The sequence below is a fragment of the Balaenoptera physalus genome (genome assembly GCF_965194825.1).
Source record: "Balaenoptera physalus genome assembly, chromosome: 11".
Taxonomy (NCBI): domain Eukaryota; kingdom Metazoa; phylum Chordata; class Mammalia; order Artiodactyla; family Balaenopteridae; genus Balaenoptera; species Balaenoptera physalus.
The window spans coordinates 44524429-44551082 of record NC_138896.1 but is presented as its reverse complement, the minus strand read 5'-3'; the positions used below and the strand labels follow the sequence as shown (position 1 = coordinate 44551082).

At 38.4% G+C, this 26654-nt stretch overlaps 1 protein-coding gene across 19 annotated transcripts in view; it reads left to right on the top strand.

Annotated features, from left to right (window-relative positions):
- Window positions 1–26654, top strand: part of DST (dystonin) — a 488177-nt gene that overhangs the window by 139124 nt on the left and 322399 nt on the right. The window lies entirely within an intron of this gene.

The following is a 26654-nucleotide window of genomic DNA, read 5'->3' as shown; positions in this document are numbered from 1 at the left end:
TCCATACAGAAGTTTGCTGTGATTTTGACTGTGATTGTATTGAGTCTCTAGGTCACTTGGGGAAAATTGAATGTTACCGGTGTGAGCCTCCTGATCCATGAACGCAGTATTTATTTAGATCTCCTTTAATTTCCCTCAGCAATCTTTACAGATGTAGTATTTTAACGGGTAGCAGAGCATAGACTGTGAGGTGTTCAGATCATGGCTCTGCAGTGACCATGTGATGACCTTGGGCAAGTGACTGAGCTCCTGTGAGCCTTGGTTTGGTGTCCTTATCTGTAAAATAGGGATAGTGCCTCGTGGTTTCGTGGAAGGGTTAGATGAAGTAATGTACATAAAGGGCAGAGTCCAGTGCATGGTAAAAGTTAGTTGTCACCATCGCTGTCCCTGTTGTCCTTAATGCCCAGGCTGTCCTTGCTCAGCCCCAGCCGGTTTGGGGCAGCTGCTCGGGCCCCCTTCCTGGTTGCATGGCTGGTGACCACTGCACCTGCCTGCTCTTCGGGCTCTCTGTGGGCTTTCTGACCTTCTCCAGTGGGTCCTGTGGCATCTCTTTCTTTGTAATGTGTTCATACCATTGATTAGACTTCAGTTTTCCTTTGCGTTCAGTCCAGTGTTTTCCCGATTTTCCAGACTTGGTCTCTGCTTTTGCTTGGGAGATTTTGTCCTAAGTGTTCTTCTGTCCCCAGTGTGCGATGAACCCTCCTATCATGTGTTTGTTGGATGAATTTCGCTTGTGGAGTCTGGGGGCTGCCTCAGTCCCCATCACCTGAGTCTCCATTTGAATGTTTGAATGTTTCGTAGATTGCGTAATAATTTACGTTGTTTAGGATAGCATATTTTAAATGTTTATGCAGGATATGTATTTGTAAATTTTGCCTCATTTATGGGAAAGTGGGGAAAAGCAGGATGAGATTTTTATGTATTTTTCTTCTAAAATGTTTTAAAGATGTGAATGCTGTCGTAGAAAATAATTTGATGTTGTCTCAATCAGCTTGTAGTTTTTATGTTCCAGTTGTCCGGATCCAGGAAGCCTGCTGTTTGGGAGTTAGACCCTGCCCTCTTACCCCATCCCCTGGGGGTTTGCCGGTGGCACTGTCCCTCCCAGGGATGATCCCAGGGCAAGGGTCATGTCTGCCTGTGTGCACATACTCAGGAAGAATGTTCTGCATTCAGCACTAGATATTCTACTCTTTTCTGAATCGTCAGATATTATTATGTTTATTCAGTATTGATTTTATTTATTTATTTATTTAATTGAACTATAGTTGATTTACAGTGTCGGGTTAGTTTTAGGCATACAGCAAAGTGATTCGGTTATACACACACTTATGTATATATATGTGTGTGTGTGTGTGTGTGTATGTGTGTGTATTCCTTTTCAGATTCTTTTTCATTATAGGTTATTCTAAGATATTGAATATAGTTTCCTGTGCCATACAGTAGGTCCTTGTTCTTTATCTATTTTATATATAGTATTGTGTATATGTTAATCCCAACCTCCTAATTTATCCCTCCCCCCCTTCCCCTTTGGTAACCATAAGTCTGTTCTCTATGTCTCTGAGTGTGTTTCCGTTTTGTAAATAAGTTCATTTGTATCGTATTTTCTGATTTCTAAATTTTCTGATTTCTAAATGGGGATAAATGGGAACTCGTACGCATCTATTTTGAAGATTCCATTGAGTGAAACTCTCAGAACAGTGCTGGACCACGGCAGGTTCTCAGTAAATGTTGGCAGCCTATTTTATTCCAGTTCTTTGAAGAGGGACAGCCTATATTTGCTTTGTTCGGTAAAAATTATTTAGCCAAATTGATGGTTTAACTAATTGTTTCATTGTTTAACCATTCTGCTTACATAGGAAACGCTGAGGGTTTTTTCCACTTAAAATGTGAATGTCCTTGTTTTTACCTATGAGCTCCTGTAGTAGCTCAGAGATAGTCTTTTAACTCCATGGTGCTATTATTTTTCAAATACTAGGTCATGTCAAGTTCAGTTTTATTTTTTAAAATAACGTGGAAATTTAACATTCAAATATTGAACCTGATTTTCCAAAGATCCTGTGTTTCACCTTGTTTCTACATAAACTCACCGAGTCACGAGGAAAAGTATTCGATTTGCTCACAGCCACAAAGGAAATCACAACTCTTGGCTCCTCGTTTGTTTCTCCTGTCCCAGATGATTCAGTTTCCTTAGAAACTGCATGATACACATGATTTATGAATCGTGGATCAAGTTAGCTTAAGAACTCTCTCAATTATTTGGAACTTGTTTTAAAGACTTCAAAAATAATCTGAGTGATTTTAATGAATAAGTGCTCACTTATGAGTACGTATACATTTATTTAAAGAATTAAAATTAAAATATAAAATGAAAAATATGGAAATGATCTTTATTAATCAAAACCCTCCACATTTTGTACTCCAGAAGGAAATTTGATGAAAAGTAATTCAGAATTGACAGGGGTCGATATTTCTACGTTTTTGAACAGCGAATTCAAAATCGGGTAAGCAATTTCAGCTTGAAATGATAGATATGGCTTACTTAGTCTTACAACCACCCAGACATGATGACAAAAGGTTCATTCAGGACCATGGTGCTTGAAAGAAAGTGAACAATGTAAAATACTGCTGGGAAAAATATTCCACAAAGAAAAAGTAAAAAGGGGAATATAGAGCATTAAGGTAGAAACCAAAATTCAATTTTCATATGCAGAAATACGGTAGCAAAATTTGCTGATTCTACTTTTATGAATCGGTCATGGGGAAAAAGTGTTCTTACTTGTAAGGCATTACTGATTATTATTATCACCAGATTAAAAGACTTGCTCTAAGAAGATCTGTGGAGGATCAGAGTTTGGTTTAATACAGGTACGTCCATCTCCCCTGTGAACATGTATGTAATGGACCTACTTCCGTGTGGTCATTAGGGTCCCACCTCTTTTGTGATATGGTCCTGGAGAAATGAACTATGGCAATAGAATTTCAGGTAAATCTATGTCTTACCTTTGCAAACTTTAATTGTCGAAAGAGACTGAGATATATTTATTTAAAAGCCCCAGGAAATGGAGAAGTTTTTAGAATAAGCAGTATAATATTTCATGTTTCTTTCTTCTCTTTAAACTAGTATATCAGTGAAACTTCAGTAGTTCCAAAACATTGGTCTCTGTGTTACTAGGGTCGTAACTACCTTAAAGCTGTGTTAATTTTTTTTTTCTTTTTACATTAAAAAAATCTTCTTTAATGACACCTTTTCTCAGAACTGGATTTCAAAGTCATTGCCATAACTTGTTCAAGATCAGACATTGTCTAAATCCTGCAGATTGCCGGATTACAGATGATCTGTCTGATTACCATCCGTTCAATCCTTAAGGTCAAAGCTAGTTGTAGTTAGAGCCTCTGGCCTGTTTTGGTACTTAAGTTTTCAGTGTATATACATGAGTGTAGCCTGTATCTTGATAGCTGGTTTCACGAATGAAACCTGTAGTTTAAATGATACTTTGAAATTCCTGCGGTAAAGAAAACGACTAAATTGTAATAATTTGGAAGACTGACTTTGGTCACATGTTCAGAGAGTCAGTGAGATGGGGTCTTGGCCTTTGACCTCTGTTCTTTGTGTTTATGTGATGGGAAAACTGTCTCCCTTTCCAGCGCCCTGATTCCCACTTTAGGAAAGTGGGTTACAAAGAAATTGTACCTGTGCTGCCAGACTCCCCATGAACCACACAAATCCCTGTGTACTGCATCCTGGGGAATTGTCTTGAATCTTTAACAGAGGAGGGTGATGTCTTGGAATACTCTAAAGGTCTGGGTCTCCACACTGTTAGTCAGTGTTTGATCTCTTGCTCTGTTAGGATGGGTGTCAACTTGCTGGCCAATTTGGCCTGCTTGTAAGATTCATATCAGGGGATGGAACAGCATTTCCTCCTAGCTTTCTTATTGAAAAGGGTCCTGTCTCTGGCAGTCAGGGAAACGTTTGGTCGATGTTCGAGAATTTTATCAAAAGAAGATAGCATGGGTGAACTTCCATAGAAGATGCTTATACTCAGAGTATTTAATTTAAGACGATCCAATAAATTCTTCCCTATTATATTTTGCAGTCTCTTGAACAAATAGAAGATGCTTGTACTCAGATTATTTGATCCTATAAATTCTTTCCTATTATATTTTTCAGTCTCCTGAACACTTAAGGGACTGAAGGTGTATTTAAGCAATAGTGTCACTATTATAGAGATTAAGGAGGGGAAAGTAAAAAACAGTTCCTCTGGAAAATAAAGGAAGGTATCAACTAAAATTGTAGCATACATTTTAAAAAGTATTTTCAAAGGAATAGGCTAGTTTCAAACAGTTAATGTCATTACTCATGTTCTAGAGTTAATGGTAGATAGGCTATAGTGTTAGAAGAGTACCAGAGTTTTATAATCTTAGCTCTGCCAGTTTATCTCTCTAAATTTACTTTCCTCACCTGAAAAATATGGTCCATAACCACTTACAGGATTTTTGTGAGAAGGAAATGGGATGATATAATACATAGCAAACACCCCCAAATGGCCACTATTATTGCATAGATTTTCACGTCTGCTACAATAGCGTATTTTGGATCGTTTGTCAGTATTGTACTTATACTGTGTGATATTTCTATGTTCTGGGCCTTCTTAAATATAATGATTTGCTTCTTTTCAAATTGAATTTTGACCTTTTCAAAAGTCTGGAATTCACAGAAGACAAGGAATTTTCCAGCACTTCATGAATGGTGATGTTGATATTGGATTGGCTGGGAGCCAGGTGGCAAACACCATTGAAAAGGAGACATAAGTTTTTCCCTTTACAAGAGGCTGCATGGTGCCCCTTGCCTGCCCTTGCCCATGGATATCAATGGGTGTTATGTGTATAGAGCAAGGGAAAGGTCTTGCTGCTAAACGTAGGGCCATGTACTCTATGAGATAAATTAGTATGTTCCCATGAGCTCATGTTTGTCCTAAAAGGTGTCTTTGTCTTGAGGTCCTTAGAGTCTAGCTAGTAGTAAAGAATCAATATTTCGTACGATTTTCAGTGGTTAAATGTTACTAGGATATACTGAGTTTGTCAAAAAACTAGTGGTATTAAAGCCCAAACAAAAATATTTATTAAAATTTTACATGTTAACACTTTGTTAAAGTGACCTTTGCTAAGAAGTTAATTCTTGTTACCAAATTTGAAAGATTGGTTTAATTAACACAACACTGCAAATCAACTATACTTCAGTAAAATTTAAAAAAATAAAAATTAAAGATTGAATTAAATCTTTTCCCCAAGAGTTTTAAGATAAGTGTAATTGAACCCATAAAGTTAAGAAAAATTTTTCTCATTGTCCATGGAATCAGAAAATGTAATTCTAATTATTTATAGAATTCTAAAATTTAAATATGTTCTCGTTGTCATTTAATTCATGTCATAATTCATTCTACTTATAATGCTCAGTTTTCAAACCCATTTTCCGACTATTCCTTAAATATGAAAGATAAGTAGATTGATGAAAAAACAATCAAGAAGTAGAAATGGGAAAAAAAAAAAGGAGAAATGGGAATGGATATTAAGAAATTAGAAATCAGCTTTAGTTTCTCCCTTAAGATTTATTATGTGACATGTATTAGCAAGATTAGAGCGTTTGGTAGGTTTTACATTGTTGTTTCTCCAGACTGATTATAACTTTTTTCCCTAGAGTTTCTCAAAAATTTCATTATATACAAGTCCTTTATGAACATGTCAAGAGTCTTTGATATCTCCATGTTATTATAAAAATGAAGTTGCATGATCTAGGGAAAAAGGAGGGTTTTAATTCTTTTCTGAACATTTTATAAGATATTTCTTTTTTTTATATAAATTTATTTATTTATTTTTGGCTTCTTTGGGTCTTTGTTGCTGCGTGCGGGCTTTCTCTAGTTGCAGCGAGCAGGGGCTACTCTTCATTGTGGTGCGTGGGCTTCTCACTGTGGTGGCTTCTCATTGCGGAGCACAGGCTCTAGGCGCGCGGGCTTCAGTAGTTGTGGCATGCAGGCTCAGTAGTTGTGGTGCATGGGCTCAGGTGCTCCGTGGCATGTGGGATCTTCCGGAGCAGGGCTCGAACCTGTGTGCCCTGAATTGGCAGGCGGATTCTTAACCACTGCACCACCAGGGAAGTCCCAAAAGAAGATATTTCTGATCCTTGTCTAGCTTGTGAATAATATATATTAAGCAAATACGTACTTCGGGTAGGGAAAACAGTTTATAGGGCTCTTCATATCATTATCTTATTAGATATTCTCAAATAATGGTATTTGCTCATTTTACAGCAAAGGACTCAGAGAGGTTAAAATGATTTGTTTTGGTTTAACAGTTGGCATTGCTTAAACAAGTTTCTCCTGAGTGTAAGCGAAAAACAGCCCTTGAGACTGGGAAGGTGTGTAAATGCATCGTTAAGTGCAGCATTGTACTCTGGACGGGTTCCTGGAACAAAAAGAGGACATTAATGGGAAAAGTACTGAAATCCAAATAAAGTCTGGAGTTTCGTTTTTTAAAAAAAGTATAAGGAGTTAAAAAACTGGGGGTGGGGAAACACAAGGCAAAAAGTGTGAAGGCAACTGAAGAGATGAAAATATCACATGTGTGCAAGTAGATACAAGACATGTTTACTGTACTGTTGCTTTTAATAGGGAAACTTTGGAAATAACCTAAGTGCCTGTCAACATTATAATGAATAAATAGAGGGCCGTGTAATTGGGCAGTGAGTGCTACATATCAGTTAGGAAAATGAGCTAGAATTGTGTCAACAGAGGTAACTCTAATCTTAATGTAAGTAAATAAAGTTACCAAAACAAGCCTTCTTTCTGAATATTTTTAATACACTTTCTTTATGCTATATGTACATCATTACAAAATCCAACAGTACAGAGCATTTATAATGAAAATGAATAGTTTCAGCTCCATTTCTTCCCTTTTTCTTTCCCTAAAAGCCATTTGGAATCATGTCTTGGTTTTTCTGCTGGTTCCTTCCAGGTCTCTAAATAAGATGTTTATAAAGCTATTTTAACAACTATACTAACTGTAGACATTTTCTGTTAATTCCTGTTATGATAGATGAAGAATTACCCTGCTTATAGAATGTTTTTTTGTAATTTAGGGTATTTTTAAATTTAATTTTTATTTTTTTAACATCTTTATTGGAGTATAATTGCTTTACAATGGTGTGTTAGTTTCTGCTGTATAACAAAGTGAATCAGCTATACATATACACATATCCCCATATCTCCTCCCTCTTGTGTCTCCCTCCCACCCTCCCTATCCCACCCCTCTAGGTGGTCACAAAGCACTGAGCTCATCTCCCTGTGCTATGTGGCTGCTTCCCACTAGCTAGCTATTTTACATTGGTAGTGTATATATGTCCATGCCACTCTCTCACTTCGTCCCAGCTTACCCTTCCCCCTCCCTGTGTCCTCAAGTCCATTCTCTATGTCTACGTCTTTATTCCTGGCCTGCCCCTAGGTTCATCAGAACCACTTTTTTTGTTTAGATTCCATATGTATGTGTTAGCATACGGTATTTGTTTTTCTCTTTCTGACTTACTTCACTCTGTATCACAGTCTCTATGTCCATCCACGTCACTACAAGTAACTCAATTTCGTTTCTTTTTATGGCTGAGTAATATTCCATTGTATATATGTGCCACATTTTCTTTATCCATTCATCTGTCGGTGGACACTTAGGTTGCTTCCATGTCCTGGCTATTGTAAATAGAGCTGCAGTGAACATTGCGGTACATGACTCTTTGAATTATGGTTTTCTCAGTGTATATGCCCAGTAGTGGGATTGCTGGGTCGTATGGTAGTTCTATTTTTAGTTTTTTAAGGAACCTCCATCCTGTTCTCCATAGTGGCTGTGTCAATTTACATTCCCACCAACAGAGCAAGAGGGTTCTCTTTTCTCCACACCCTCTCCAGCATTTATTGTTTGTAGATTTTTTGATGATGGCCATTCTGACTGGTGTGAGGTGATACCTCATTGTAGTTTTGATTTGCATTTCTCTAATGATTAGTGATGTTGAGCATTCTTTCATGTGTTTGTTGGCAATCTGTAAATCTTCTTTGGAGAAATGTCTATTTAGGTCTTCTGCCCATTTTTGGATTGGGTTGTTTGTTTTTTGATATTGAGCTGCATGAGCTGCTTATAAATTTTGGAGATTAATCCTTTGTCAGTTGCTTCATTTGCAAATATTTTCTCCCATTCTGGGGTCGTCTTTTCGTCTTGTTTATGGTTTCCTTTGCTGTGCAAAAGCTTTTAAGTTTCATTAGGTCCCATTTGTTTATTTTTGTTTTTATTTCCATTTCTCTAGGAGGTGGGTCAAAAAGGATCTTGCTGTGATTTATGTCATAGAGTGGTCTGCCTATGTTTTCCTCTAAGAGTTTTATAGTGTCTGGCCTTACATTTAGATCTTTAATCCATTTTGAGTTTATTTTTGTGTATGGTGTTAGGGAGTGTTCTAATTTCATTCTTTTACATGTAGCTGTCCAGTTTTCCCAGCACCACTTATTGAAGAGGCTGTCTTTTCTCCACTGTATATTCTTGCCTCCCTTATCAAAAATAAGGTGACCATATGTGTGTGGGTTTATCTCTGGGCTTTCTATCCTGTTCCATTGATCTATATTTCTGTTTTTGTGCCAGTACCATAGTGTCTTGATTACTGTAGCTTTGTAGTATAGTCTGAAGTCAGGGAGCCTGATTCCTCCAGCTTCGTTTTTCTTTCTCAAGATTGCTTCAGCTATTCGGGGCTTTTGTGTTTCCTACACATTGTGAAATTTTTTGTTCTAGTTCTCTGAAAAATGCCATTGGTAGTTTGATAGGGATTGCATTGAATCTGTGTATTGCTTTGGGTAGTATAGTCATTTTCACAATGTTGCTTCTTCCAGTCCAAGAACATGGTATATCTCTCCATCTGTTTGTATCATCTTTCATTTCTTTCATCAGTGTCTTATAGTTTTCTGCATACAGGTCTTTCATCTCCTTAGGTAGGTTTATTCATAGGTATTTTTTTCTTTTTGTTGCAATGGTAAATGGGAGTGTTTCCTTAACTTCTCCTTCAGATTTTTCATCATTAGTGTATAGGAATGCAAGAGTTTTCTGTGCATTAATTTTGTATCCTGCTACTCTACCAAATTCATTGATTAGCTCTAGTAGTTTTCTGGTGGCATCTTTAGGATTCCCTATGTATAGTATCATGTCATCTGCAAACAGTGACAGCTTTACTTCTTCTTTCCCAATTTGGATTCCTTTTATTTCTTTTTCTTCTCTGATTGCTGTGGCTAAAACTTCCACAACTATGTTGAATAATAGTGATGAGAGTGGGCAACCTTGTCTTGTTCCTGATCTTAGTGGAAATGCTTTCAGTTTTTCACCATTGAGAATGATGTTTGCTGCGTGTTTGTCATATATGGACTTTATTATGTTGAGGTAGATTCCCTTTGTGCCCAGTTTCTGGAGAGTTTTTATCATAAATGGGTGTTGAATTTTGTCAAAAGCTTTTTCTACATCTGTTGAGATCATCATATGGTTTTTCTCCTTCAGTTTGTCCATATGGTTTATCACATTGATTGATTTGCATTTATTGAAGAATCCTTGCATTTCTGTGATAAACCCCACTTGATCATGGTGTATGATCCTTTTAATGTGCTGTTGGATTCTGTTTGCTAGTATTTTGTTGAGGATTTTTGCATCTATGTTCATCAGTGATATTGGCCTGTAGTTTACTTTTTTTGTGACATCTTTGTCTGGTTTTGGTATCATGGTGATGGTGGCCTTGTAGAATGAGTTTGGGAGTGTTCCTCCCTCTGCTATATTTTGGAAGTGTTTGAGAAGGATAGGTGTTAGGTCTTCTCTAAATGTTTGAGAATTCGCCTGTGAAGCCATCTGGTCCTGGGCTTTGGTTTGTTGGAAGATTTTTAGTTGCAGTTTCAATTTCAGTGTTTGTGATTGGTCTGTTCATATTTCTTCCTGGTTCAGTCTGGGAAGGTTGTGCTTTTCTAAGAATTTGTCCATTTCTTCCAGGTTGTCCATTGTATTGGCATAGAGTTGCTTGTAGTAATCTCTTATGATCCTCTGTATTTCTGCAGTGTCATTTGTTACTTCTCCTTTTTCATTTCTAATTCTATTGATTTGAGCCTTCTCCCTTTTTTTCTTGATGAGTCTGGCTAATGGTTTATCAATTTTGTTTATCTTCTCAAAGAACCAGCATTTAGTTTTATTGATCTTTGCTATCGTTTCCTTCATTTCTTTTTCATTTATCTGATCTTTATGATTTCTTTCCTTCTGCTAACTTTGGGGTTTTTTAGTTCTTCTTTCTCTAATTGTTTTAGGTGTAAGGTTAGGTTGTTTATTTAAGATGTTTCTTGTTTCTTGAGGTAAGATTGTATTGCTATAAACTTCCCTCTTAGAACTGCTTTTGCTGCATCCCCTAGGTTTTGGGTCATCGTGTTTTCATTGTCATTTGTTTCTAAGTATATTTTGATTTCCTCTTTGATTTCTTCATTGATCTCTTGGTTATTTAGGAGTGTATTGTTTAGCCTCCATGTGTTTGTATTTTTTACAGACTTTTTTCCTGTAATTGGTATCTAGTCTCATAGCATTTTGGTCGGAAAAGATACTTAGTATGATTTCAATTTTCGTAAGTTTACCAAGCCTTGATTTGTGACCCAAGATATGATCTGTCTTGCAGAATGTTCTATGAGCACTTGAGAAGAAAGTGTATTCTGTTGTTTTTGGATGGAGTGTCCTATAAATATCAATTATTTCCATCTTGTTTAATGTGTCATTTAAAGCTTGTATTTCCATATTTATTTTCATTTTGGATGATCTGTCCATGTGTGAAAGTGGGGTGTTAAAGTCCCCTAGTATAATCGTTTTACTGTCAATTTCCCCTTTTATGGCTGTTAGCATTTGCCTTATGTCTTGAGGTGCTCCTGTGTTGGGTGCATAAATATTTAGAATTGTTATATCTTCCTGTTGGATTGATCCCTTGATCATTATGTAGTGTCCTTCTTTGTCTCTTGTAACATTCTTTATTTTAAAGTGTATTTTGTCTGATATGAGAATTGCTACTCCAGCTTTCTTTTGATTTTCATTTGCATGGAATATCTTTTTCCATTCCCTCACTTTCAGTCTGTATGCTTACCTAGGTCTGAAGTGGGTCTCAGTCTCTTGTAGACAGCATATATACGGGTCTTGTTTTTGTATCCATTCAGCCAGTCTTTGTCTTTTGGTTGGAGCATGTAATCCATTTACATTTAAGGTAATTATCGATAAGTATGTTCCTGTTACCTTTTTCTTAACTGTTTTGGGTTTGTTATTGTAGGTGTTTTCCTTCTCTTGTGTTTCCTTCCTAGAGAAGTTCCTTTAGCATTTGTTGTAAAGCTGTTTTGGTGGTGCTGAATTCCCTTAGCTTTTGCTTCTCTGTAAGGGTTTTAATTTCTCCGTCGAATCTGAATGAGATCATTGCTGGGTAGAGTAATCTTGGCTGTAGGTTTTTCCCTTTCATCACTTTAAATATGTCCTGCCACACCCTTCTGGCTTGCAGAGTTTCTGCTGAAAGATCAGCTGTTAACCGTATGGGGATTCCCTTATATGTTATTTGTTGCTTTTCCCTTGCTGCCTTTAATATTTTTTCTTTGTATTTAATTTTTGATAGTTTGATTTGTATGTGTCTTGGTGTGTTTCTCCTTGGATTTATCCTGTATGTGACTGTCTGTACTTTCTGGACTTGATTGACTATTTCCTTTCCCATATTAGGGAAGTTTACAACTATAATCTCTTCAAATATTTTCTCAGTCTCTTTCTTTTTCTCTTCTTCTTCTGGGACCCCTATAATTCGAATATTGGTGCCTTTAGTGTTGTCCCAGAGGTCTGTGACACTGTCCTCAATTCTTTTCATTATTTTTTCTTTATTTTGCTCTGTGATAGTTATTTCCACTATTTTATCTTCCAGGTCCGTTATCCGTTCTTTTGCCTCAGTTATTCTGCTATTGATTCCTTCTAGAGAATTTTTAATTTCATTTATTGTGTTGTTCATCAATGTTTGTTTGCTCTTTAGTTCTTCTAGGTCCTTGTTAAACGTTTCTTGTATTTTCTCCATTCTGTTTCCAAGATTTTGGATCCTCTTTACTATCATTATTCTGAATTCTTTTTCACGTAGACTGCCTATTTCCTCTTCATTTGTTAGGTCTGGTGCATTTTTATTTTGCTCCTTCATCTGCTGTGTATTTCTCTGTCTTCTCATTTTGCTTAACTTACTGCGTATGGGGTCTCCTTTTCGCAGGCTGCAGGTTCGTAGTTCCCATTGTTGCTGTCTGCCCCCAGGGGGTAAGGTTGGTTTAGTGGGTTGTGTAGGATTCCTGGTGGAGGGGACTGGTGCCTGTGTTCTGGTGGATGAGACTGGATCTTGTCTTTCTGGTGGGCAGGACCATGTCCGGTGGTGTATTTTGGGGTGTCTGTGACCTTATTAAGATTTTTAGGCAGACTCTGTGCTAATGGGTGGGGTTGTGTTTCTTTCTTGCTAGTTGTCTGGCATGGGGTGTCTAGCACTGTAGCTTGCTGGTCATTGAGTGGAGCTGGGTCTTAGCATTGAGATGGAGGTCTCTGGGAGAGCTTTTGCTGTTTGATATTACGTGGGGCTGGGAGATCTCTGGTGGACCAATGTCCTGAACTCAGCTCTCCCACCTAAGAGGCTCAGGCCTGACACCTGTCTGTAGCACCGAGACCCTGTCAGCCACATGGCTCCAAACTCTGGAGTTCCACACTCCAGAGGCCCTCCTTTTGACGTCTGTAATTTAGTTTTAATTTTTATCAAAATTGTTCATGTTTATATTTTAAAAGTCTACACTGCTTATTATAGAAATCAGTCCCTTCTTTAACTGCTCACCCCACCACCCCAGCCATTTTTACTGTTTAAATCATGTCATTACATAACAGGTTTGTGGATGGACTTTTTGAGTTTCTGTTTCATGTGTTGTCTGTTGGGCTCCTTCTGTGGAAGGTGAGTGTCTGTTCCCCTCCCCACCCCCGACCATCAGATGCATCCCACCCCATCCTCTGTCCTTCTGGTGTGATCACGTCATTCATTTGTCCAGATCAGTATATTCTGTGTTCACAGTGTTGTGATGTAGTAAATGCTGTTCACAGCTGAGGCACGGAATAATTGTGATGACTTTCCCTTCCGTGGACAACTTTTTGTGTTGCCTGGAGTTAATAATTATCTTGTTCTTTGCTTAGTTTTCTATGTACTTATCACACGTATTCTCTCCCAGTTAGAATTTTCTCTCAGTACATTCAGATACATAATTTTATCTGTTTGGATACTGTTCTCTGTTCTGGATCAGTTGCCCTCTATCCTGGGGTGCTCAGCCATCATTCAGGGACCGTTAGTCTGTCCCCTGGTTGGATCCCTGTTTGCAGGGTCCCATGCCTTCCTCTTTCTTGCTTTGCAGCCAGGCTTTGGTGGGCTCCCTTCTCAAGTAGCACCCTGAGGAAAGCAGCAGGGAGGATAAATTTTGTGAGACCTCAGTGGGCTGGAAACGTTTATTGTGTGTTACACTTAATTGCTAATCTCTATGTTGAAAATAAGTTTTCCTTCACAATTTTGAAAGTCTGATCTGTTGTCTTTGGACTTTCACTATTGCTGTTAAGAAATCTCAAAATCTTTCTGCCTCCTTGTTTCTCTCCTTTTTTTTTTTCTGGGCAATTTTAGGACAGTGATTCTCAACCCTGGCTCCTCGTAAAATTGTCTGCAAGCTTTGACCAAATCCTAGTATGAGAGATTTTGAAATAATTGATCTGGAGTGGAGCCCAAACATGAGTATTTTTGGAAAGTTCCCTGGTAGTTCTGATATGTAGCCAGGGTTGAGAACCTCTGTTTCAAGGTCTTTGTCTTGAATACACTGACTTTTCACAATACACCGTGATGGGGGTCTCTTCATCCATCGTGCTAGGTGCTTGGTTGTCCCATTAATCTGGAAATTTATGTCCTTCAAATTTGGGAAGGTTTTGATTTTCTTCCTTTAAGTTCTCCTGTTCTATTCCTCTGCTTCTATCTTTTGTTTTCTTTAACTTTTTCCTTTTTGTTTTTGTTTTTAAATGATTTCCTCAGTTTGATGTTACAACACTTACACTGAGTTTTTCTTCTTTATTATATTTTTATTTTCCAAGTGTTTACTTTTCATGCTCTGAATATTCTTTTTTTTTTGAAATTCACGTTCTTTTATTTATTTATTTATTTATTTATGACTGTGTTGGGTCTTCGTTTCTGTGCGAGGGCTTTCTCTAGTTGTGGCAAGTGGGGACCACTCTTCATCGCGGTGCGCGGGCCTCTCACCATCGCGGCCTCTCTTGTTGCGGAGCACAGGCTCCAGACGTGCAGGCTCAGTAATTGTGGCTCACGGGCCCAGTTGCTCCGTGGCATGTGGGATCTTCCCAGACCAGGGCTCGAACCCATGTCCCCTGCATTGGCAGGCAGATTCTCAACCACTGCGCCACCAGGGAAGCCCTGAATATTCTATTTTTATGGACTCCTATTCTTACCCACTCACCCACGTATTTACTGAGATGTATGGTAATTGATATATACCATTGTATCCGTTTAAGGTGTACAAGTTGATGATTTGATACATGTATATATTGTGAAAAGGTTACCACAATAAGATTAGTTAACACATCTGTCACCTTACATAGGTACCTTTTTTTGTGTGTGGTGACAACACTTAAGATTTACTGTTTTAGCCGGAGGGATGGATTGGGAGTTTGGGGTTAGTAGATGCAAACTATTATATATAGAATGGATAAACAACAAATCCTACTGTATGGCACAGGAAACTATGTTCAATATCTTATGATAAACCGTAATGGAAAAGAATGCGGAAAAGAATGTATATATATGTATGACTGAACCACTTTGCTGTACAGCAGAGATTAACACAACAGTGTAAATCAAGTGTACTTCGATAAAGTAAATTTAAAAAAAATATTTACTCTCTTACCACCTTTCAGGTATATTATGCAGTATTGTTAACTATAGCCACTATGCTGTACATTAGATCCCCAGAACTTATTCATCTTATAACTGAAAGTTTGTACCTTTTGACTAATACCTCTCCATTTCCCCCACCCCTGGCAACCATCAGTCTACTCTCTGTTTCTGTGAGTTTGTTTTTTTTTAGATTCCACATGTAAGTAAGATCATATAATATTTTTTCTCTGTCTGACTTATTTTACTTAGCATAATGCCTTCAAGGTTCATCCATGTTGTGGCATATGGTAGGACTCCCTTCTTTTTAGGGCTGAATAATATTTCATTGTATACATCACATTTTCTTTATTCATTCATGGACACTTAGGTTGTTTCCATATCTTGGCTGCTGTGAATAGTGCTGCAACAAACATGGGGGTGCAGATAGCTCTTCAAAATAGTGATTTCATTTTCTTCAGATATATACCCAGAAGTGGGATTGCTGGGTTACATTTTATTTTTTTGAAGAACCTCCATACTCTTTTCCATAGTGGCTGCACCAATGTATATTCCAACCGACAGTGCACAAGGGTTCCCCTTTCTCCACATCTACACCAACACTTGTTTTTTGTCTTTTTGATAACAGCCATTCTGACAGGTGTGGTGATACCTCATTGTGGTTTGATTGGCATTTCCCTGAGGATTAACAATGTTGAGTATCTTTTCATGTGCCTGTTGGCGTAGATGGCCTCCTATTCTTATTTTATGGATGCAATGCCTTCCCTCCTGTCCAAAGATGTTAATAACTTTCTGTTAAGTTTTCACCTCCCTTCCTGGCTCTTTTTCCTCGAAGTCCATTTTTAAACATCCATCATTTGTTTCAGTGCCCTCCTTTCCTGTCAGAGGCTTTCCTCAGTGCTCTTCCTTGGCTGCCTGCTTGCTCATGTTTAAAAGGTGATCGTGAAGCTCTGTCTGTGTCAATTTTAGCCTTTCCTCTGGGGTGATCTGGCTGGGCCATTGCATCAGGGTGGGGGTGGGGGAGTCCCTGCTATCAGTGTCTTAGGGTCTTTTCTCTTGGGCTGCTCAGATTCTTCAGAGAATACGGTTTTCAGCTCCAGCTGAGGGAGCCCAGTGGGTGGAAGGTGGTGGGAGGATGTCCAGTTTTTTTTAAAATTTTTATTTTATATTGGCGTATGGTTGATTTACAGTGTTGTGTTAGTTTCACGTGCACAACAAAGTGATTCATTTATACATGTACATAGGTCTATTCTTTTTCAGACTCTTTTCCCATTTAGGTTGTTACAGAGTATTAAGTAGAGTTCCCTGTGCTATACAGTAGGTCCTTGTTGACGATCTGTTTTATATATAGTAGTGTATATATGTTAATCGCAACCTCCTAATTTCTCTCTCCCCCCCAGCCTTTCCCCTTTTGTAACCATAAGTTTGTTTTTTAAGTCTGTGAGTCTGTTTCTGTTTTGTAAATAAATTCATTTGATCATTTTTTTTAGATTCTACATATAAGTGATATCGTAGGATATTTGTCTTTCTCTGTCTGACTTACTTCACTTAGTATGATCATCTTTAGGTCCAAGAGGATGTCCAGTTTTTGTGTGACCTCCTTTGTCATCTGTGTCTCTTGTGAAATGAGACCCTGTCTCTCTAACCCTCTCTCCAGGGGATGAGCCTGCAGCCTTTTTGTCAGTTGGGCCATCATGGAGGGAGGGGTATCTGCTTCTGAGGCTGTCCCTTCTGTTTCAAGGCCCGCCCCCTTCCTTCCAGAGCTACCTGGTCCATTAATTTCTGGTGGGGACCCAGCAGGTTTTATGAACCAGGCTGCTTCTGCTGTTGGCTGAGGATTCAGCTCTTTGTCTTTCGGGTTGGGCATCACCAGTTCTTTTGCTTTCTGGCTCCCAAATCTTGTTCTTTTTTTTTTTTTTTTGAATTTTATTGAAGTATAGTTGATTTACAATGTTTTGTTAGTTCCTTCTGTACAACAAAGTTACTCAGTTATACATATTCTTTTTCATATTCTTTTCCATTATGGTTTGTCACAGGATATTGAATATAGTTCCCAAATCTTGTTCTTAACAATTCTTTTTCCTTTCTCCTTGTTTGTAGGGGGATATCCTAAAAGTAAATCCCCTTACTGTCAATGGTAGTGGCTTTCAGGAGAGGAGAGGAGAGCTGGGAGTTCAACCTGCCCTATTTAATCAGAACTGAATAATGTGATTATGACAAGCGAAAGATAAAGAGATGGTAAAAGGCTTCAGATTGTCGTAATGATTCGACTTTGCACATCAGCTCTGACCTCCAGTCAGGTTACTTCGTGTATAAGTGTCTGCAGAGACCTGGCAGGAGCTTATGTTTGGTGTTCTTTCGTGGTGGATCTAGCTGCCGTTCGTTGGACAGAAGAGTTAAATTTGGAAAAGTTATTTAAACTCTTCTGCTGCAGTGCAGGTTGACAGCCGGTATTAAAATAAAATGTTTAGTTTAGAAACCCTAAAAATGCTGTGTCGGTCTCCACCAAAAGAGCTTACATTTTCTCCTTAAATTACTTGTTGACTTGTGGCATTTTAAACATTTTTTTTTTTTCTCAGTATCAGATCTACCTCACCCAGATGTCACAAAGAAAATTTAGAAATTACAACTCATATCGATTCTTTTATTGTACATTTAAAATAGAAACTGTGTAATGTAATGTTTCATTTTAAGACCTTTTTCTTCCTTTAGGGAACTGATAACAGCATCTCAAGGCACTTTTAATAAGAATATGTTTTGGGTGTAAGTTTTTGTCATTACTGACATATCAGGGACAATGTGTACATTCTTCACTGCATATTCTTTTAAATTGAGAAAACCAGTGTGAAATTAGGCTATATTTGCTGAACTAAGAAAAAGCCAGATTTTTAATGTTTAATGTTTATACTAACCAGAAACTTCCTTCATTTGGTAAATATTTTTCTCCTCTTTGGTGTTCTTGCCTATCTCAGAACCTCTTTTGGTTATTAGAATTCTCTGTGGGTAGTTTGTTTTCCCTCTATTTTATTTGGCAAAACTTAAAATCTGTAGGAAAGTTGAAAGAAGAGTTAAATGAACTCTGTGTATACCCTACACTTAGGTTCACTGATTATTAACATTTTGGTGACTTTGTGCTCTGTCTCTATATTTTTAATTTTTACTGAACCATTAAACATTGTTTATACATCATGCCACCTTGTCCCTAAATAATTATGTACGTCCTCAGAATATGGACTTTCTCTTATATAATCAGCATACCATCTTCATCCCTAAGAAAATGTCTGTAATAGCATCTAACATATAACACACATTCTTCCCTCATTTTTCCCAACCTTTAGCTCTCCACCCTCCCCTGGCCCCCAGGACCCCAAGATCCAGACAAGGATTACATATTGCACTTGGTTGGTATATATCTTTAGTCTCATTTTATTCTAGAAAAGACCCCCTCCTCACCAGTTGTCTAAAAGAATGTTCCACATCTGTATTTTTATTATGATCCTTGCTTGATTCAGTTATTGTAAAAATGATGAACATTTCTTTCTCATTGATTAGCTGGTACTCTTCTGTGAAGAAGAGCTTTCTTCTCCCCACCCCCTCTTTTCTTTTTTAAACATCGCTGTTGACTCATGGATTCCTTTTTTTACTCAGTGTGTTAGAACCCATTACCATTGCTATTCTTTTTTGATGCTTAAATTGTCCCGGGTTTGGCTAGTGGGAGCCCCTTGCAGCTGGCTTCTGTGTCTTTTTACCACATTCTTGTTAATCTTGAAGCATCCCTTTGATTCCTGGCACAAGATGTTTACAGCTCACCTTGTGCTTTCCATGTCCCAGATCTGCAATCAGTTATCTCTCTAAGGAGTCCTGATTTATTTCAGTGGCGATTTGTTTTTAGAAGTTGAGATCTGGGTGCTAGATGCATTTATTGTTACCTGGTTACCACTGCTTCTAGCTCCTTTCAATGGAAAATAGCTAGGAAATAGATACCTGTTTTCAAATCGTAAGTTTATTAATGATGGTCACTATTTGAATCTGGTACCATGGGGTTCTTCTTTGGTTCCTAACAGCATTTATATATTTACCTAATTGCTCTCTCACAGAGTAGTGCTTCTGTTTCTACATCTTATCCTTAACAGTCTTATTTGGTTTCAAGGTACAGAGACTCGCCCAGGCTACCTACTGGAAAAGGATGAAAGGATAAAGGATTTAGTGTAGGGATACATGGTGGCCCGGATCTAAGGCAGCTTTTGGCATCAGCTGCTTCTGTCCACCTGCTCTCTTGGCCTTGGTTGGTATTTCTTTTTCGTTCTAGGCATCTCTGCTTCTCTTCTCCCACCTTCAGCCTTCCCAAGTGTGGAGGAATTTATCAGGTTGATTATTTACCCACTCATCAGTAAGCATCTGTTGGATGGTACCTTTGGTATTGTTGGCCAAGGGCAGGGCGGTGGGATTTCTTTTGTTGAAAGCATCTGGCTGCTTTCTCCTGTTCGGGCAGTGTAATCACTGGACACTTTCAGGTTTTGTGAACTAGTACAAACTGACTTTTATTTTTCTTAGAATGGCTGTATATTCCTTCACCCAGAAGTGTGGTTAATGGTGTATTTTAAGCTCATGAGTAATTTAGAAAATAAGGTAGTAAAACGTGTTTAGTTTCCAGCTTGCCAACTAGCAAACTGTAGTCTCTTTCTGAACAAATGAAAGTCAATACACAGGGCAGATATATTTAGCTACTGATGACATCTTAGAGGGAGCCCCAAAGGAGGAAAAGGGTGTGTTTTCTCCCTAGATTTCTGAATGAGAAGAGAAAGTAAGTGCCCAAAGTGTGTGAACTTGATGTTCTAAGAAGAATAATTTTTAAAAAATCTATTATAGGTGTTAGTGACTGAGAATTAATAAGACAATTTGTGAAATGTAGCATAAAATAGTGAAGTGAACATAAGCTTTCAACTTAACAGACCTAAGTTCCAAATTTGGCTTGGCTTATTCACACTTTGTGACATTGGGTAGTTGATTAATGCCGTCTGAGCCTCAGTTTTCCCTTTTGTAAAATGGGCATCCTAACACCTACTATCTACCATAGTAGGTAGTAACTGTAAGTGAGAAATCATAGAGGATTAGACCAAAAAAATTTTTTTAACCTTACTTTCTTATAAGTCAGAAATCCCAGCTCTGGAGAAATAATGGATCCCCAGTGAAAGCAAGTAAAAGCATGGCCAGGAAGGGTAGCAGAAGGACCGTCTCTAAGAGGTGTGATCTGGACACCCAAGGAGCAACAGTGAGAGAAGTTGGGGGCAACCCTGGCTGGAGGTGGACTTGGTGGGCTGCATGGTAGAGGCTGGAGCCTGACACCTTGTCGGGGCAGGTGAGGTGAGTACCCATTCCCACCAGTGACTCTTGAGTGACTCCATGCTCAGTATGGGAGCTCCAGGAGCTGAGAGGTGGGAGGGGTAGACTGTCTCATCCTTCCCTCCCCCCACCCAGGGAGATAATGTTTGTTAGTTTTTCTTGCCTAGTGTGTGATTTATTTCTAAAATGTGTTGAATGTGCTCACAAGTGGCACATTCTGGTCTAGCCAGTAAGTGGAAGTGGTAGCCATGTCAAGTGGAATTATCCTCTGTCCTTCATGGGGTAATTGGTGTTCTTTGTGCCAAGGACTTCTCCCATAGAGTTTCACTGTGTTGATGAATATTTGTAAATAAGTACAATGTTTTATATGGCAGCACCATTCACAATAGCCAAGAGGTGGAAGCAACCCAAGTGTCCATCGACAGCTGAATAAACAAAATGTGGTCTACACAGGCAATGCGATATTATTCATCCTTAAGAAGGAAGGAAATTCTGACACCTGCAACAACATGGATGGACCTTGAGGACATTGTGCTGGGTGAAATATGCCAGACACAAAAAGACAAATACTGTATGAGTCCACTTACATGTGGTACCTGGAGTAGTCAAATTCATAGAAACAGAATTACCAGGAATGGTGGATAGAGTGGGGGCAGAAATGGAGGAGTTGTTTAATGAGTATAGAGTTTAAATTTTATGAGATGGAAAGTTCTGGAGGTTGGCTGCACAGCAATGTGAATATATTTAACGCTAATGAACCATACCCTTAAAAATGGTTAAGATGGTAAATTTTATGTTATACATTTTTTAATAAAAAGCACAGGAGTTTAAAGATACTGTTTGTACTGATATATAATAAAGATATGTGTATATGTAAACATGCACTAACATGTATCTATATATGTATGGTTATAATACACAAATATTTAAAAACTAGTGTAGACTTATATGTATTTCATATTGTGCTATTTCAAACAGTATTTCTAGAAGATAAAAGGCTAAAAGATACACAGACTAAAAATGATACAGTCTTTCCACAGGTTAATGTACATATTCATGTTGACTGAAATTTTACTTTTAAGAATTTATTGTAAGGGAGAAGTCGGTATGCATAAAGTTTTAATAAGGGTATTGGTTACAGCACTATTTATAATAATAATGAAAAGTTGGAAACAATTCTAATTGCTAATTGGAGAATTGGTTAGATTATGTTGTATCCATCATTTCATTGGAATAGACGGTTGTGGAGATATATCTTGACACTGAAGAATATCTTGGTTCTGTTAATACTTGAAAAAAATGTAGGTTTCATGTATAAATGACAGAACTCAAGATTCTTAACTCTACATACTGTGCCGTAGCCACTGTAACAGGGATTCTCTTGATTATGCAAATTATTCTAGCCCTTTTTTCAAAAGCTGGACACCAACTAATAGTGTATTTTATGCAATTCAGTATTTCATAAGCTTTTGCTCCTCAAAATATTTGAGGAGGAAGAACTTAATAGCATCTTTCTTTATGACTATCATAATTAAATTAAGTGTTGTTCAGGTCTGATTTTTAAGAGAGTGTATATTTCATGAGAATTGCCTTTCTTTCCTAATATTCATTTATCAAGTTAACATTATTCACTTGTACAGAGAAAGTTATTAAACAATTCCATGTTAGAATCTCTTCATAGCCATGCTTCTTTTTCTTTCTTTTTTTTTTTTTTTAACAATGTCTGGCATTTATTTGGTCATTGATAATCTACAAATAAGATGATCAAGAAATACCCATGATTAATTAGTGTGCTTCTCTGTAAGCTTTGAGTTTCATTCTGAAGAGATAGAAGTCTAATTTTATCTTTTGTGGTGTATGTTACAGTGTTTTATATTTTTCCATGCTAACTCTGGTGAGAATTGCAGCCTGTCTTAAATAATGAAATACTTAAGCCCATAAAATACCTAAGCTATTTTGTATCATTTTGTGCAGTGTCTATGAATGCAAAGCATTTAGTCTAGTTTGTTTTCGAGAAGCCTGCCCTTCCAAGCCAAGTCTTGATTTAAGTGACCTTGGTTAAATTTCTGTATCTCTCTGAGCATCAGTTTACTCATCTGAAATTTAACTTTTGTGAATAAAGTATTATTCATCTGAGGTGCATTTATCTTAGGCAGTTCACTGTACAAGCCCAGTTGCCGGGTCCATTGGGCCATCTGTGCTCTGAGAGTTTGAACATCCTCATGCCTCACTTATAAAATGGGAGGAGTCGGGCTTCCCTGTTGGCGCAGTGGTTGAGAAATCTGCCTGCCAATGCAGGGCACACGGGTTCGAGCCCTGGTCTGGGAAGATCCCACATGCCACGGAGCAACTGGGCCCGTGAGCCACAATTACTGAGCCTGCGCGTCTGGAGCCTGTGCTCCGCAGCAAGAGAGGCCGCGATAGTGAGAAGCCCGTGCACCGCGATGAGAGTGGCCCCCGCTTGCTACAACTAGAAGAAAGCCCTCGCACAGAAACGAAGACCCAACACAGCCATAAATAAATAAATAAATAAATATAAAAAATAAAAATAAAAAAAAAACAAAATGGGAGGAGTCATTGTATGCATTTCATAGAGTTATTGTGAAGTGGATGTGAGTTACTGCATGTAGATTTCTTGGAAGAGTGCCTGGTAACTCAATCATGCAATAAATGCTATTGTTAGTATCTTAGTTCAGAATCTGTGATGGTACTTTACAATTTAAAACTTTTAATGTTTCAATAAATAAGAACTTACCAATTAGTGGATTTTTTTTTTTTTACTATGCGACAAATCATGGTTTCAGGGAAATTGCACTGTGCCTAGTGATCAATTTAGATTTTGCTTCTCCAGGGAGCTGATGTCCTATTGCAGTAGACTAAGATCAGAAGGAGCAGAAGATGCCTAAAAATCAGGATTCTGTCTGACCTTGGAGTTGAGAACTTAGGCTGTTTTCTCCTGAATATTCTGATGGCCATCAAGTCCTCCTGAACCCATTTTCTCAGCCCTTGCTTTCTGATCCTTTAGTGCGGGAATTTTAAGAAGGCAGCACGTGGCTCACATTCAGGCGATGGGGGATGTTCTGCCCCATCACTGATGGACCTTTGGTTTCCGTGCTTAGGACAGTAGGACAGTTTGCCATTCTTAGGTACATCTTGGGTTAAAAATGTACTAGGACTGGGATGCTAGGAGCATGATATCAAGGGAAGGAATAATCCAGATCTTCAAGGCTTGGTGATAAACACAGAAGTCAGCAAGTAGGTCTTTGGCTCTTGTCTTTGGACTGATCGGGAACTCCAACACTGGAACGTGGTCAGACAAAGGTTAGCGTTAAATGCTGAAGAGTTCAGGGTTGTTACCTGCTAGTAGAACAAACACATGTTTATCAAATGCAAGGGATCACTAAGAAATGGGTGAACCTGAAAGTTGTAAGGATTTTATCTTATCACAATCCACATCTTGGAGGGGGGATGGATCACACCCTGGAAGCAGCTCTTGTTGCTTTCTTTTCTTTTTACAAGATTTAAGACCCAGAGGCACTTACTTTAACTCATGTGTGACAGGCACTGAGGTGAGTGGTGAGGATGAGCAGACGATTCCCCAGAGACTGAAGGATAACGGCACAGAATGAACATGTAGGTGTAGATGAAGAGGCTCATAGCTGCTGGGTGTCCTTCAAGTATAAGGAAACCAGGTTAAGAGCAAAATAACGAATAAGGAAGACTCCGTCAGTAGGCCTCCAGATCTGTAATCCTTTTGTTATATTCCTGCCTCAGTTCTGTACAGTGAGACCCTGGACAATTTGGTTTTCTTTTTGTTCTAATTCATGGTATTGCTTAGAGGAGGCAGAGATGAAGGAAAGACTTCCAATTCCTTGGAATCCAAGGACTTCTTAGACTGACTCAGTCTCTGTGATTTTACATCCATGGAATAAATTGGCCGTGGTGAAATAGGCATAAGGAATATGGATATTTAAATTGTTAGACTTTCGTTTGCATTTTTATTTTTTATTTTAAAATTTTTACTTTGTATTGAAGTATAGTTGATTTACAGTGCTGTGTTAGTTTCAGGTGTATAGCAGAGTGATTCATTTATACGTATACATATATCTATTCTTTTTCAAATTCTTTTCCCATTTAGGTGATTACAGAATATTGAGTAGATTTCCCTGTGCTATACAGTGGGTCCTTGTTTGCATTTTAAAATATTCTTTGTAATACCTAACACGATGCAGCAAAATAAATGGTGATTGTTTCCCTGTTCCCTGGTGGGGGAGATGCTTCTTCCCCATTCCAGATGTGTGCTGCACATGGTGGAGATGCCATCATGTAGCCCTCCCTGTCCGTTTCAGGGGAGTAGAGGTAGCCCAGCCTGTCTGGTGAGTTTGGGATGAAAAGGCAGGCATGTGCCCCTCCCCCCACTTTCCCCTCTGTCCCCCCTACTGCCAGTGCTACAGGGACACGCGGTCCCACCCCCAGGGCACCTAGTGCCTGCAGCTGGGAGGTCAGTCTGTTCAACCAGGGGGTGGGGTTCAGTGTTTGGAAACCACCTCCTTGTCTGCAGTAAGCAGTCTTCTCCAGTTTAGGCTTTATGGGGAGTAAAGGTGACACTTCGGTCTCCCGTTTGCCTTCTCATTTCTCTCCTCTTATCCGTCTAGCGATGTTATTTCTCTTAGTGCTCATCAGGTTTATTTCATTTCTGAATTGGTTTAGAGTTTGGACAGGAAACAGTGTTTCTCCTATTTGCTGGCTCTCCTGAAGACATAGATCCTTGCTTTCCTTATGCCTTGCATTTCTGAGTTGAATTCCATGCCATTTATGATTTATGTAGAGAAACCACGATTCATTCAAGTAAAGTATTAGGAGCCATTGCCATGGAAAGAACAATCAGCGGTGAAGGTGCATGTTCATCTCTGCATGAAGATGAGCAAGATTCGTTCTTAATTTCTAGTGAATTAATCTGTAGAACGTAAAGGTCCCTGTGAGTGCCTGTTAGTATCTGCCCAGATGTTCCACTACCGTAATTATTAACATTTCAAATGAACGGTCATGGTGTCTGTATCCTTGAAACTTACTTTCCTCTAGGTCTTGATTTGACTGTGATCTTTGGAGAGACAATTTGTTTTTGTAATACTATTCAGGATAAAATCTCTGGATGTGATAAAGGGGGTTTAGTGAGCAAGAAAAGTTTTTAAAAGATTTTAAAAATAAAAATGAATAACAGGTTAGTTTTTAGTATAAAGATTTAGTATAAAGCTTAAGTTCAGAGTCCTCTTTTTCACTCAGAAAATAAAAAAAATTAATCACTAGGAGCTCCTTCAGGATGGTTCCTTTGTGCCTTTGACATATCCTCTATGCTTTGTTTCTTGAGTACTTCCTTCCTTTTCTGACATTACCGAATGTTCTAGGCTCATTTTTTATCTTCCCTGCCCCAGCCTTGGAATCAATGATTTCTCCCAGGAGGCTTGGTTCCTTTTTTCAGAGATGGTTTGAGAAACCAGTATCTCAGCACTGGGCCTTTGAAATGTTTTGTCATCTGATTTTAAGAGTACTGCTAGTATTTTGGAATCGTATCTTATAAAACGTTAGACTGGTTTTCAGTTAATAGCTGACATAGTTACTGGTGGGACTTCCCTGGTGGTCCAGTGGCTAAGACTCCGAGCTCCCAATGCAGGGGGTCCAGGTTCGATCCCTGGTCAGGGAAGTAGATCCTGCATGCTGCAGCTAAGAGTTCACATGCTGCAACTAGGACCCGGTGCAGCCAAATAATAAATAAATAAATAAATATTTTTAAAAAATAGGTGAAATAGTTACTGGCACCCGTTATATGCATAATTATGATGGTTATAGTTTCGTTTAGAGGTAAGAAGGAGACATTTAAGGTTAAGCTTCAAATTATGTGAGCTGTGGGATGCTGGCTGTGCCTGCGGCTGTGACCAGAGGCTCCCTCCTTTCTGAGCAGGGTTGGGGGAGGCTTCTTCATTGCGGTGAACCTTTGACTAGTCCCAGCCCCGCTCAGCTGTAACCTTTTTTTTTTTTTTTTAATTGAAATATAGTTGATTTACAATGCTATGTTACTTTTGCTGTACAGCAAAGTGTTCAGTTATACATATATATACATTCTTTTTATATTTTTTTCCATTATGGTTTATTACAGGATATTGAATGTAGTTCCCTGTGCTATACAGTAGGACCTTGTTGTTTATCCATCCAATGTAAAATAGCTTACATCTGCTAATCCTAAAACTCCCAGTCCAACCCCCACCCCCCCCAGCAACCACCAGTCTGTTCTCCATGTCTG